We start from the raw sequence: 13,841 nt of genomic DNA on the forward strand, positions 1-13,841 counted from the left end.
AGCCCGTCCCACAGCTCTGCTGCCTGCCCTTTAGTCCAGCCGCTTTCACGTGTTGCCAACCCCAGGTGTCACGGTGTGCAGCGTCGCAGGCGAGTCCCCATGACAACCACCTGTAAATAAACAGAAAAGGATTAAAAACAATCAAAGACAATCGAGTGGAGCTTACAGCCCATAGAGGGCCCTTCATGTTAAACACTTACTGGCATAATGATTAAGGGTATGAAACCTTTAACTAAACCATAACATTACAACTCGGTGGTACTTAATTCAATCACTAATAAGCGAATAGTACGACAATAAAACTACCGTCTCCCAATGTGAAAATAGGAGTAAAAATGACAATGGAAATGAAAATGAGAACATCCTTAAAGGAAACACTGAAGTCCCAGGTTCTCGTTGAGGCCCCTGGGGGACAGCGTGCCCAACTTGTAAATCCAACGGGACTCTCTCTGTAATAGGGCCCTGTCCCTGTTACCACCCCGCAAGGTGCTGGGTATGTGATCTATAAGTATGGCCCTAATGCTGGCCACTCCATGTTTAGCCGACAGGCAGTGCCGGGCTAAAGGTAGATCACTCACCCCCTTCTCATATGCTTTTTTAATGGCACTCCGATGCAGCGCCATTCATTCACGAAACTGCTGTATGGTCTTGCCAACATAGGCAAGACCACACGGACAGGTTTATAGGTAAACCACATACAGTATGTGGTGGTACTGGTAAGTCGAAGTTTAATGGTAAGTTTTTTACCCGTCAATGGATGGTTAAATGTGGTTCCCGTGATCAAGGTATTGCACGTGGCAAAACTCAAGCATCTAAAGCAGCCATTCTTGGCTCTTAAAAAATGGGATTCCTGATTCTTGGTTAGATTAGTAACACCCAATTTTACAACAGTCACCAATATTCCTACCTCGGGTGTGACTGGGTAAAAGGGAAGTACTAGCCAAGGATGACATAGCGGTATCTGTCTGTATCAGGGGCCATAGTTGCTTGGCTCTTTTAACTCTTCCCCTAGGGGCTGTGGTATACTTATAAACCCAGGGAAGTTTCTGACTTGCTGAACCCTGCTGTACAGCCCTCGGACACAAGGCTTGTTCTCTAGTTACCTTTAAAGCCCGTGATTTCGCTAACTCCAGTTCCCTGATAGGGTACCCCCGCTCAGCGAACTTGAGTAGCATGTTATCCATGGCCACCAGAGTCTCATCCGGATCTGAAGTAATGCGACAAACTCACATGAATTGCGAGTATGGAAGACCCTTCCGTAATGAGGCTGGATGAAAACTCTGGTGGTCCAACAAAGTGTTTCTATCAGTACTCTTTACAAATAAGGAGGTAGATAGACTATGCTCCTTGTAGGTGATTGCTACATCTAGATAGTTAATCACACTCTCATCAATCAGATATGTAAATTGTACAGCATGTTGGGTATGATTATGAGTCTCCCAAAGAGAGACCAATTTTTTCCTATGGCCCTTCCACAGTACCAATAAGTCATCTATGTACCGTCTAAAGTAAACAACTTGCGACAATATCATAGGGTCCTAATAAAACATGCTTTTCTCAACCTGGTACATAAAAGCGTTAGCGTACGATGGGGCCACTGCTGACCCCATTGCACATCCCGCTAGTTGTAACAGGAACCTACCATTAAACACACAGTAGTTTCTTCTAATGTCAAGAAAAATGAAATGTCGGGACCCATATAAGAAACATTGTCCTGAATCAACTGCCTAACCGCCTCAATACCTGCTTTGTGTGGTATTTTATAATAACATTTTATAATGAAACTTTTTTATAATTTATTTAATTATATATATTTTCATGTATCTTCATTATAACATTAATACTATTTCTTTATTTATTTTTTTATTATGTATTATTTACCTTGTAGTGTATATTTATTCCGATTTTATTTATTCTAATCACAATTTTATTCTAATACAATTCAATAATCTATAAATGTATTTTCAGTTTTATTTTTATTTTTATTATTTAATATTTTTTTCATTATTATTTATATCATCTGTCAGTGTTCATATTTTCTGACCTCTATATGTATATATATATATATATATATATATATATATATATATATATATATATATATATAGCAAGATATTCGGGCAGCACACCTTTCTCCAGTAAAAGTACCGGTGCCAGCTTCAGATCCTCCCCGGCCAGGAGTTCAAAATACAGCATCAATTCACAAGCGGCACCCGGAATAATAAACTCACGATAATGCAGGCATATGTAGCAGCAACGTTTCGATGTATTTTATTTTCACATCATCATCAGGCATATAACAAACAGTAAACCAGACTCACCTTATATCCCCACCAAGTGACACACGCCGCCAACAGCGTCCGGAACCCAGAAGCATGGCGCCCACCAATGACGTCAGAACACCCGGTCCGTAGCCCTGGAAACCGGCGCTAATAAAAACAAAGTGAAATAAATAAAGCACAAGGTAAACTGAACAACACAGCAGGTTACTACCCATATATATACAGCACAAAAGAATACAACTATCCTTGATAGAATTTAAATGAATGCATGGAGGCCTAAAGTATCATTTAAACCACGTGGCACAAGCGTTCCTAATCTATGAATCCATCCTGACTCACATCTAAGTAATTTAAGTGAACGATTTCCACCTCTTAAAGAGGCAGGTACATGATCAATGATCATATATTGTAGATTAGCCATACTATGTCCTGCTTCAAAAAAATGCCTAGCAACTGGATGATTACTACTCCCGAAATCCCAAAGCAGCTCGAATGGTGGAACGATGTCCAGCCATTCGTTCGCGGAAGGTATTGTCGGTTTTGCCGACATAATAGAGTCCGCATGGACATTTAATAAAATAAACAATGAATTTGGTGGTACATGTTACTTTATGTTTGATGTAAAAATGTTTGCCACTATAAGGATGACAAAAACTATCCCCAGCAATCAGGTATCGACATGTAACACAATTGATGCACTTATAGCATCCGTTGCGTCGGGTAAGAAAATGTTGATTATGTGGAACATTGGACATGTTAGTGATATCTGTTTTAAATACCCAATCACGAATGTTGCGACCTCTGGTATAACAAGGCATAAGCGTCTTGTCACCAAGACCCAAGTCTGCATCAGTACCAACAATAGGCCAAAGGTCTCTAGAGATAGATTTAATAGCACCACTAGATGTATTAAAGTGTTTCACCCAAGGCATGCGATTTTCATGACTATCTTTCTTGGTAGATTGAAACAAAGTACTTCTAGACTTAGACAATGCTTTTTCTTTAGCTTTAACCAGTGTGGAATACGAATATCCCCTAGCTAGGAACTTGTCAATCATAATATTAATTTGGCACACAGCATCCTCCTTATTGCTGCAGATTCTACATGCCCTTAAAAACTGAGATTATGGGAGTCCAAATTTAAGAGGTTTCGGGTGGAAACTGCTAGAATGTAATAATGTGTTTCTATCAGTTACTTTAGTATATAAATTAGTCGTAATCACCTGATTATCCAATTTAACCATCACATCAAGGAAATTCATAGAGCAATTACTAATATCGTAAGTAAATTTAATCGGACAATTAGATTGGTTGTGATCACTGATAAAAGATATCAATTGTTCTTCGGAGCCAGACCAAATAATAAATAAATCGTCAATATATCTGACATAAAAAATATATTGTCAGAAATGAATTTATTAGAAAAAAAGATATCTTGCTCAGCCAAAAACATATAAGAGTTTGCGTACAATGGGGCCACGTTAGATCCCATCGCACAACCGGAAGACTGTAACTAAAATTTACCATCAAAAATAAAATAATTACAAGTCAATATCCTTTCCAGAAGATCACAAACCAAATCCAAATCAGGTCCCACATAAAGATGATTATTGCTCAATAAACGACGTACCGCATGAATACCATCGTTATTAGGAATCACAGTATATAGGCTTGATACGTCAAGACTACATAACAAACAATTAGGAGGCACTCTACCAATAGCAGCCAATTTCTTCAAAAAGCTGGTCGTATCAAGTAAATAATTGGGATGTCCCAAAATACATGGCTGTAATAAACTGTCCAGATAAACAGAACAGTTCTGAAACAGAGAACCACGAGCCGCAATAATGGGGCATCCTGGAGGACACTGGGCATTCTTATGTATCTTAGGCAATGAATATAAAAGTGGTGTAACAGGCCACTTAGGGATTAATGCATCACACAAGTCCTGGGAAATCATCCCATCACTAACAGCTCGTGATAATCTATTAGTCAATTTCAAAGTAAATTCAATGGTAGGATCATGGTCAAGTAATCTATATACATCAACATCAGCTAATTGTCTCAAAAGCTCATTCCTATATTCATCGAGATTCTGCACTACAACCGCCCCGCCTTTGTCAGCGGGGCGTATAATCACATCATTATAGTTAGACAAATTCTTCAAAGCTGCAAATTCAATAGCAGACAAATTATTCACATGTGACATAGAAGAATCATAGGAATTAACTACCGTCTCAACATTGCAATTAAGCATCCTGGAGAATGTTTTTATTAATACATTATTAGTATAGGGTTCAAAACGGGATTTATTTTGTAACTTACGCAACTGAGGCGGTAAAACCTCGGAATCATTAATGTTACTAGATGCTTTATTGCCATGAAAAAATTCATGCAACCGTAGTTGTCTGTTGAGACGGTATTGTTCAACCTCCCAATTAAAGTCATTAAAACGCACTGTTGGGACAAAAGATAATCCAAGACTCAAAACTTTTAATTCAATAGATGACAAGTCCCGTGATGATAAATTAAATACTACTTTCGTTTCGGAAGTGGCGGTCTGCCTGGCCTTCCTCGCCCTCGCTTGGACGCCGCCCCTCCGCGTCCTCCGTTTCGTATTTGGGTACGGGTATTCTATACATATACACACATATTTCTCCAGCTCTCCCACCCATATATGATCCTCTCTAGACTTTCTTTAGAGCCGATCACATATCCGGGAATAAAAGTCACGGTTATCCAGTCATCTCCTTCCCATATATACTATCAGTCCACCTTTTCCCCAAACAAGGTGAAATTTTCCAGAATCCTCCTGATATTCATTCATAGCATGCATACTAAATATTTCCTCACACTGGGTGGGAAGGGGATTCTGGATACCTTGGATGTTATAAATTACTGGTGTCATTTTTCATGTGAGCACATTTACATGTTTATTGTAGTAACATTTCGCCTCTCCTTAATCGACCCCCTTTTTCCCTCCGATGCTGTACGTGGCCATGATCCCCCTGGCCACTGTGAGAACATGCTGATATAATCAGGGGAACAGAGGAAGAGGCCATTCTAAATGAATACACCATGGACTCGAATACAAGCATCATCCCCTGATCTCCTAGCAACCAAGGTCACACCCCCAGGAACATGATTGACTCACAGCCGGCGTCATTCAAACATAAGTTCTGGAATAGATTCACCGCAGGACAGGAAGTGAGCAAGCCCCCAGGGCGAAACGCGTCTTCTGTCAGGCTTCTCCGTCAGCCGCCCCACCAGTCTGGTCACCGCTGCATCCAGCCCGCTCCCGCCAGACACGCCGCTACGCATCCAGCATACCCAGCTGCACCACCAATCCGGGAACCGCTACAACCAGCCTATCCGTCAATCAGGGCTTCAGCAGCCCGTGAACCCACAGGTACAGCTGGGACTCACGTGCATGTAATATCGCTGCACCGATATCAGCCCGAAGTAGTGTTAAATTGCAGCTCCTTTTCTCTGACGTCCTAGTGGATGCTGGGAACTCCGTAAGGACCATGGGGAATAGCGGGCTCCGAAGGAGACTGGGCACATCTAAGAAAGAATTAGGACTACCTGGTGTGCACTGGCTCCTCCCTCTATGCCCCTCCTCCAGACCTCAGTTAGAATTCTGTTCCTGGCCGAGCTGGATGCACACTAGGGGCTCTCCTGAGCTTCTAGAAAAGAAAGTATATTCAGGTTTTTTATTTTCAATGAGATCTGCTGGCAACAGACTCACTGCTTCGTGGGACAGAGGGGAGAGAAGCGAACCTACCTGCTTGCAGCTAGCTTGGGCTTCTTAGGCTACTGGACACCATTAGCTCCAGAGGGATCGAACACAGGCCCAGCCAAGGTCGTCCGGTCCCAGAGCCGCGCCGCCGTCCCCCTCGCAGAGCCAGAAGAACGAAGAGAAGTGGAGAAATCGGCGGCTGAAGACTCCTGTCTTCATTAAGGTAGCGCACAGCACTGCAGCTGTGCGCCATTGCTCCCTCTGCACACCACACACTCCGGTCACTGATGGGTGCAGGGCGCTGGGGGGTGGCGCCCTGGGCAGCAATTAGAGTACCTTACCATGGCTAAAAGCACATAATACAGTGTATAACACTGTATATGTGCATAATCCCCCGCCATACAATACATATAAAAGCGGGAGAAGTCCGCCGAGAAAGGGGCGGGGCTATCTACCTCAGCACACCGGCGCCATTTTCTTCACAGCAATGCTGGAAGACAGCTCCCCAGGCTCTCCCCTGCAGTATCCAGGCATCAAGGGTTAAAAAGAGAGGGGGGGGGGGGCACAAAATTTAGGAGCAAAAAACTGTGTAAAAAAGCTGCTAGGGAGAAATCACTCAGTACAAAAGTGTTACTCCCTGTGATATATAGTGCTGTGGTGTGTGCTGGCATACTCTCTCTCTGTCTCCCCAAAGGACTTTGTGGGGTCCTGTCCTCAGTCAGAGCATTCCCTGTGTGTGTGCAGGTGTCGGTACGGCTGTGTCGACATGATTGATGAGGAAGATTATATGGAGGCGGAGCAGGTGCCGATAAGTGTGATGTCACCCCCTGCGGGGACGACACCAGAGTGGGTGGATATGTGGAAGGTTTTAACCGACAGTGTCAACTCCTTTACATAAAAGGCTAGATGACGTACAGCAGTGGGACAGCCGGCTTCTCAGCCCGTGCCTGCCCAGGCGTCTCAAAGGCCATCAGGGGCTCAAAAACGCCCGCTAACTCAGATGGCAGACACAGATGTCGACACGGAGTCTGACTCCAGTGTAGACGACGATGAGACTAATGTAAAATCCACAAGGGCCATCCGTTTTATGATTACGGCAATGAAAAATGTGTTGCACATTTCTGACATTAACCCAGTTACCACAAAAAAGGGTATTATATATTGGGGAGAAAAAGCATCCAGTGGTTTTTCCCCCATCAGATGAATTGAATAAAGTGTGTGAAGAAGCGTGGTGTTTCCCCGATAAGAAAATAGTGATTCTAAAAAGTTACTGATGGCGTACCCTTTCCCGCCAAAGGACAGGTTACGTTGGGAGTCGTCCCCTAGGGTGGATAAGGCGCTCACACGTTTGTCAAAAAAGGTGGCACTGCCGTCTCAGGATACGGCCGCCTTAAAGGAGCCTGCTGATAGAAGCAGGAGGCTATCCTGAAGTCTGTATATACACACTCAGGTATTATACTGAGACCTGCAATTGCTTCAGTGTGTAGTGCTGCAGCAGCTTGGTCCGATACCCTGTCAGATAATATTGAGATTAGACAGGGATACTATTTTGCTAACCATAGAGCATTTTAAAGACGTGGTCTTATATATGAGAGATGCACAGAGGGATATCTGCCGGCTGGCATCTAAAATTAATGCAATGTCCATTTCTGCCAGAAGAGTATTATGGACTCGGCAGTGGACAGTTGAAGGCACATGGAGGTTTTGCCTTATAAGAGTGAGGAATTGTTTGGGGATGGTCTCGCGGACCTAGTATCCACAGCAACAGCTGGGTAGTCGACATTTTTACATATATAGATATGTATGATAGACACTTTTACCTCAGCTTTCCTCACAGCCTAAGAAAGCACCGTATTATCAGGTACAGTCCTTTCGGCCACAAAAAGGCAAGCAGGTCAGAGGCGCTTCCTTTCTGCCCAGAAGCAGGGGAAGAGGGAAAAAGCTGCACCAGACAGCCAGTTCCCTGGAACCAAAATACTCCCCCCCCGCTTCCTCTAAGTCCACCGCATGACGCTGGGGCTCCACAGGCGGAGCCAGGTGCGGTGGGGGCGCGTCTCCGGAACTGCAACGACCAGTGGGTTCGCTCACAGGTAGATCCCCGGGTTCTACAAGTGGTATCTCAGGGATACAAGCTGGAGTTGGAGGCCACTCCCCCTCGCCGTTACCTCAAATCTGCCTTGCCGGCTGCTCCCAAAGAATGGGAGGTAGTACTGGACGCTATTCACAAGCTGTACTTCCAGCAGGTGATGATCAAGGTACCCCCCCTTCAACAGGGGCGGGGTTACTATTCCACGATGTTGTGGTACCGAAACCAGATGGTTCGGTGAGACCCATCCTAAAATTAAAATTCTTGAACACTTATATAAGGAAGTTCAAGTTCAAGATGGAATCGCTCAGGGCGGTTATTGCAAGCCTGGAAGAGGGTGTCCCCATGTACCCACCTCACCAGGAGTACCTCAGGTTTGTGGTACAGGACTGTCATTACCAATGCCAGATGCTGCCGTTTGGTCTGTCCACGGCACCGAGGGTATTTACCAAGGTAATGGCCAAAATGATGATACTCTTTAGAAAGAAGGGGAGTTATAATTATCCCGTACTTGGACGATCTCCTGATAAAGGCGAGGTCCAAGGAGCAGTTGCTAGTCAGCGTAGTACTATCTCAGGAAGTGCTGCATCAGCACGGCTGGATCCTGAATATCCCAAAGTCGCAGCTGTTTCCCGCGACGCGTCTGCTATTCCGGGGTATGATTCTGGACACAGAACAGAAGAAAGTTTCTCTATCGTCCTAAGTGGATGCTGGGGTTCCTGAAAGGACCATGGGGAATAGCGGCTCCGCAGGAGACAGGGCACAAAAAAGTAAAGCTTTTACCAGATCAGGTGGTGTGCACTGGCTCCTCCCCCTATGACCCTCCTCCAGACTCCAGTTAGATTTTGTGCCCGAACGAGAAGGGTGCAATCTAGGTGGCTCTCCTAAAGAGCTGCTTAGAGAAAGTTTAGCTTAGGTTTTTTACTTTACAGTGAGTCCTGCTGGCAACAGGATCACTGCAACGAGGGACTTAGGGGAGAAGTAGTGAACTCACCTGCGTGCAGAGTGGATTTGCTGCTTGGCTACTGGACACTAGCTCCAGAGGGACGATCACAGGTACAGCCTGGATGGTCACCGGAGCCGCGCCGCCGGCCCCCTTGCAGACGCTGAAGAGAGAAGAGGTCCAAAATCGGCGGCTGAAGACTCCTGAGTCTTCATAAAGGTAGCGCACAGCACTGCAGCTGTGCGCCATTTTCCTCTCAGCACACTTCACACAACAGTCACTGAGGGTGCAGAGCGCTGGGGGGGGCGCTCTGAGAGGCAAATAAAAACCTTATTAGAGGCAAAAAATACCTCACATATAGCCCACAGAGGCTATATGGAGATATTTAACCCCTGCCTAACTTCAAAAATAGCGGGAGACGAGCCCGCCGTAAAAGGGGCGGGGCCTATCTCCTCAGCACACAGCGCCATTTTCTCTCACAGAAAAGCTGGAGAGAAGGCTCCCAGGCTCTCCCCTGCACTGCACTACAGAAACAGGGTTAAAACAGAGAGGGGGGGCACTGATTTTGGCGATATTGTATATATATAAAAGATGCTATAAGGGAGAAACACTTATATAAGGTTGTCCCTATATAATTATAGCGTTTTTGGTGTGTGCTGGCAGACTCTCCCTCTGTCTCCCCAAAGGGCTAGTGGGTCCTGTCCTCTGTCAGAGCATTCCCGGTGTGTGTGCTGTGTGTCGGTACGTGTGTGTCGACATGTATGAGGACGATGTTGGTGAGGAGGCGGAGAAATTGCCTGTAATGGTGATGTCACTCTCTAGGGAGTCGACACCGGAATGGATGGCTTATTTAGAGAATTACGTGAGAATGTCAACACGCTGCAAGGTCGGTTGACGACATGAGACGGCCGACAATCTATTAGGACCGGTCCAGGCGTCTCAGAAACACCGTCAGGGGTTTTAAAAACGCCCATTTACCTCAGTCGGTCGACACAGACACAGACACGGACACTGAATACAGTGTCGACGGTGAATAAACAAACGTATTTCTCATTAGGGCCACACGTTAAGGGCAATGAAGGAGGTGTTACGTGTTTCTGATACTACAAGTACCACAAGAAAGGGTATTATGTGGGAGTGGAAAAAACTACCTGTAGTTTTTCCTGAATCAGATAAAATAAAATGAAGTGTGTGATGATGCGTAGGGTTACCCCGATAGCAAATATTGGCGTTATACCCTTTCCCGCCAGAAATTAGGGTACGTTGGGAAACACCCCTTAGGGTGATAAGGCGCTCACACGCTTATCAAGTGGCGTTACCGTCTCCAGATACGGCCGCCCTCAAGGAGCCAGCTGATAGGAAGCTGGAAAAATATCCTAAAAAGTATATACACACATACGGTGGTTATACTGCGACCAGCGATCGCCATCAGCCTGGAGATGCAGTGCTGGGTTGGCTTGGTCGGATTCCCTGACTGAAAATATTTTATTCATGTAGAGCATTTAATAGGATGCATTCTATATATATGTATGTGAGATGCACAGAGGGATATTTGCTCTCTGGCATCAAGATAAGTGCGTTGTCCATATCTCCCAGAAGATGTCAGGGACACGACAGTGGTCAGGTGATACAGATCCCATACGGCAGATGGAAGTATTGCTGTATAAAGGGAAGGAGTTATTTGGGGGTCGGTCCATCGGACCTGGGGACCACAGCAACAGCTGGGAAATCCAACCTTTTTTACCCCAAGTTACATCTCAGCTAAAAAAGACACCGTCTTTTCAGCCTCAATCTTTCCTTTCCCATGAGGGCATGCAGGCAAAAGGCCAGTCATATCTGCCCAGACATAGAGGTAAGGGAAGTAGACTGCAGCAGGCAGCCCTTTCCCAGGAAAAGAAGCCCTCCACCGCGTCTGCCAAGTCCTCAGCATGACGCTGGGGCCGTGCAAGCGGACTCAAGGTGGGGGGGTAGTCTCAAGAGTCTCAGGGCGCAGTGGGATCACTCGCAAGTTGACCCCTAGATCGTACGAGTATTATCCCAGGGGTAAAGATTGGAGAGTCGAGACATCTTCTCCTCGCAGGTTCCTGAAGTCTGCTTTACCAACGGCTCCCTCCGACAGGGAGGCAGCATTGGAAACAATTCACAAGCTGTATATCCAGCAGGTGATAATCAAAGTACCCCTCCTACGACAAGGAAAAGGGTATTATTTTTCCACACTATATTGTGGTACTGAAGCCAGACGGCTTGGTGACACATAGTCTAAATCTAAAATGTTTTGAACACTTACATAAAAGGTTCAAATCGAGATAAAGTCACTCAGAGCAGTGATAGCGAACCGGAAAAAAGGGGACTATATGGTGTCCCTGGACATCAAGGATTACCTCCATGTCCAAATTTTGTCCTTCTCATCAAGGGTACCTCTGGTTCGTGGTACAGAACTGTCAATATCAGTTTCAGACGATGCCGTTTGAATTATCCACGGCACCCCGGGCCTTTTTACCAAGGTAATGGCCGAAAAGATGTTTCTTCAAAGAAAAAAAAGGCATCTAAATTATCCCTTACTTGCACGACCTAAAAAGGGCAAGTTCCAGAGAACAGTTGGAGGTCGGAAGAGCACTATCTAAAGTAGTTCTTCGACGGCACGACTGGATTCTAAATATTCCAAAAATCGCAGCTGTTTTCCGACGATACGTCTGCTGTTCCTAGGGATGATTCTGGACACGGTTCAGAAAAAGGTTTTTCTTCCCGAGGAAAAAGCCAAGGAGTTATCCGACCTGTCAGGAACCTCCTAAAACCAGGAAAGGTGTCTGTACATCAATGCACAAGAGTCCTGGGAAAAATGGTGGCTTTTTACGAAGCAATTCCATTCGGCAGATTCCATGCAAGAATTTTCCAAAGGGATCTGTTGGACAAATGGTCAGGGTCGCATCCTCAGATGCACCTGCGAATAACCCTGTCGCCAAGGACAAGGGTATATCTTCTGTGGTGGTTGCAAAAGGCTCATCTATTGGAGGGCCGCAGATTCGGCATACAGGATTTGATCCTGGTGACCACGGACGCCAGCCTGAGAGGTTGGGGAGCAGTCACACAAGGAAGAAACTTCCAGGGGGTATGGACGAACCTGGAAAAGTCTCTTCACATAAACATTCTGGTACTAAGAGCAATCTAAAATGCTCTAAGCCAGGCGGAACCACTCCTGCAAGGAAAACCGGTGTTGATTCAGTCGGACAACATCACGGCGGTCGCCCATGTAAACAGACAGGGCGGCACAAGAAGCAGGAGTGCAATGGCAGAAGCTGCCAAGATTCTTCGCTGGGCGGAGAATCACGTAATAGCACTGTCAGCAGTGTTCTTCCCGGGCGTGGACAACTGGGAAGCAGACTTCCTCAGCAGACACGATATTCACCCGGGAGAGGGGGGTCTTCATCCAGAAGTCTTCCACATGCTAATAAACTGTTGGGAAAGACCAATGGTAGACATGATGGCGTCTCGCCTCAACAAGAAACTGGACAAGTATTGCGCCAGGTCAAGAGATCCACAGGCAATAGCTGTGGACGCACTGGTAACACCTTGGGTGTACAAATCAGTATATGTGTTTCCTCCTCTGCCTCTCATACCAAAGGTATTGAAGATTATACGGTGAGGAGGAGTAAGAACAATACTAGTGGCTCCGGATTGGCCAAGAAGGACTTGGTACCCGGAACTTCAAGAGTTGGTCACGGACGACCCGTGCCCTCTACTTCTGAGAAGGGACCTGCTACAACAGGGTCCCTGTCTCTTTCAAGACTTACCGCGGCTGCGTTTGACGGCATGGCGGTTGAACGCCAGATCCTAAAAGGGAAAGGCATTCCAGAAGAAGTCATTCCTACCTTGATTAAGGCAAGGAAGGAAGTCACCGCGAAACATTATCACCGCATTTGGCGAAAATATGTCGCGTGGTGCGAGGATCGGAGTGTTCCGACGGAGGAATTTCAACTGGGTCGTTTCCTACATTTCCTACAATCAGGATTGTCTATGGGTCTCAAATTGAGATCTATTAAGGTTCAAATTTCGGCCCTGTCAATATTCTTCCAAAAAGAATTGGCCTCAGTTCCTGAGGTACAGACTTTTGTTAAAGGAGTACTGCATATACAGCCTCCTGTGGTGCCTCCGGTGGCACCGTGGGATCTAAATGTAGTTTTAGATTTCCTCAAATCCCATTGGTTTGAACCATTGAAAAAGGTGGATTTTAAATATCTCACATGGAAAGTGACTATGTTAATGGCCCTGGCTTCCGCCAGGAGAGTATCTGAATTGGCGGCTTTATCTTATAAAAGCCCTTATCTAATCTTCCATTCGGATAGGGCAGAACTGAGGACTCGTCCGCATTTTCTCCCTAAGGTGGTATCAGCGTTTCACCTGAACCAACCTATTGTGGTGCCTGCGGCCACTGGCGACTTGGAGGACTCCAAGTTGTTGGACGTTGTCAGAGCCTTAAAAATATACATTTCAAGGACGGCTGAAGTCAGAAAATCTGACTCGCTGTTGATACTATATGCACCCAACAAGTTGGGTGCCCCTGCTTCTAAGCAGACGATTGCTCGTTGGATTTGTAACACAATTCAACTTGCTCATTCTGTGGCAGGCCTGCCACAGCCTAAATCTGTTAAGGCCCATTCCACAAGGAAGGTGGGCTCATCTTGGGCGGCTGCCCGAGGGGTCTCGGCATTACAATTCTGTCGAGCAGCTACGTGGTCGGGGGAAAACACGTTTGTAAAATTCTACAAATTTGATACCCTGGCAAAAGAGGAC

At 45.7% G+C, this 13,841-nt stretch overlaps 1 protein-coding gene across 2 annotated transcripts in view; it reads left to right on the top strand.

The window, feature by feature from the left end:
• Positions 1-13,841, top strand: part of RNGTT (RNA guanylyltransferase and 5'-phosphatase) — a 945,165-nt gene that overhangs the window by 509,790 nt on the left and 421,534 nt on the right. The window lies entirely within an intron of this gene.

This window comes from Pseudophryne corroboree, chromosome 4 (assembly GCF_028390025.1).
Source record: "Pseudophryne corroboree isolate aPseCor3 chromosome 4, aPseCor3.hap2, whole genome shotgun sequence".
In the NCBI taxonomy this organism is placed as follows: domain Eukaryota; kingdom Metazoa; phylum Chordata; class Amphibia; order Anura; family Myobatrachidae; genus Pseudophryne; species Pseudophryne corroboree.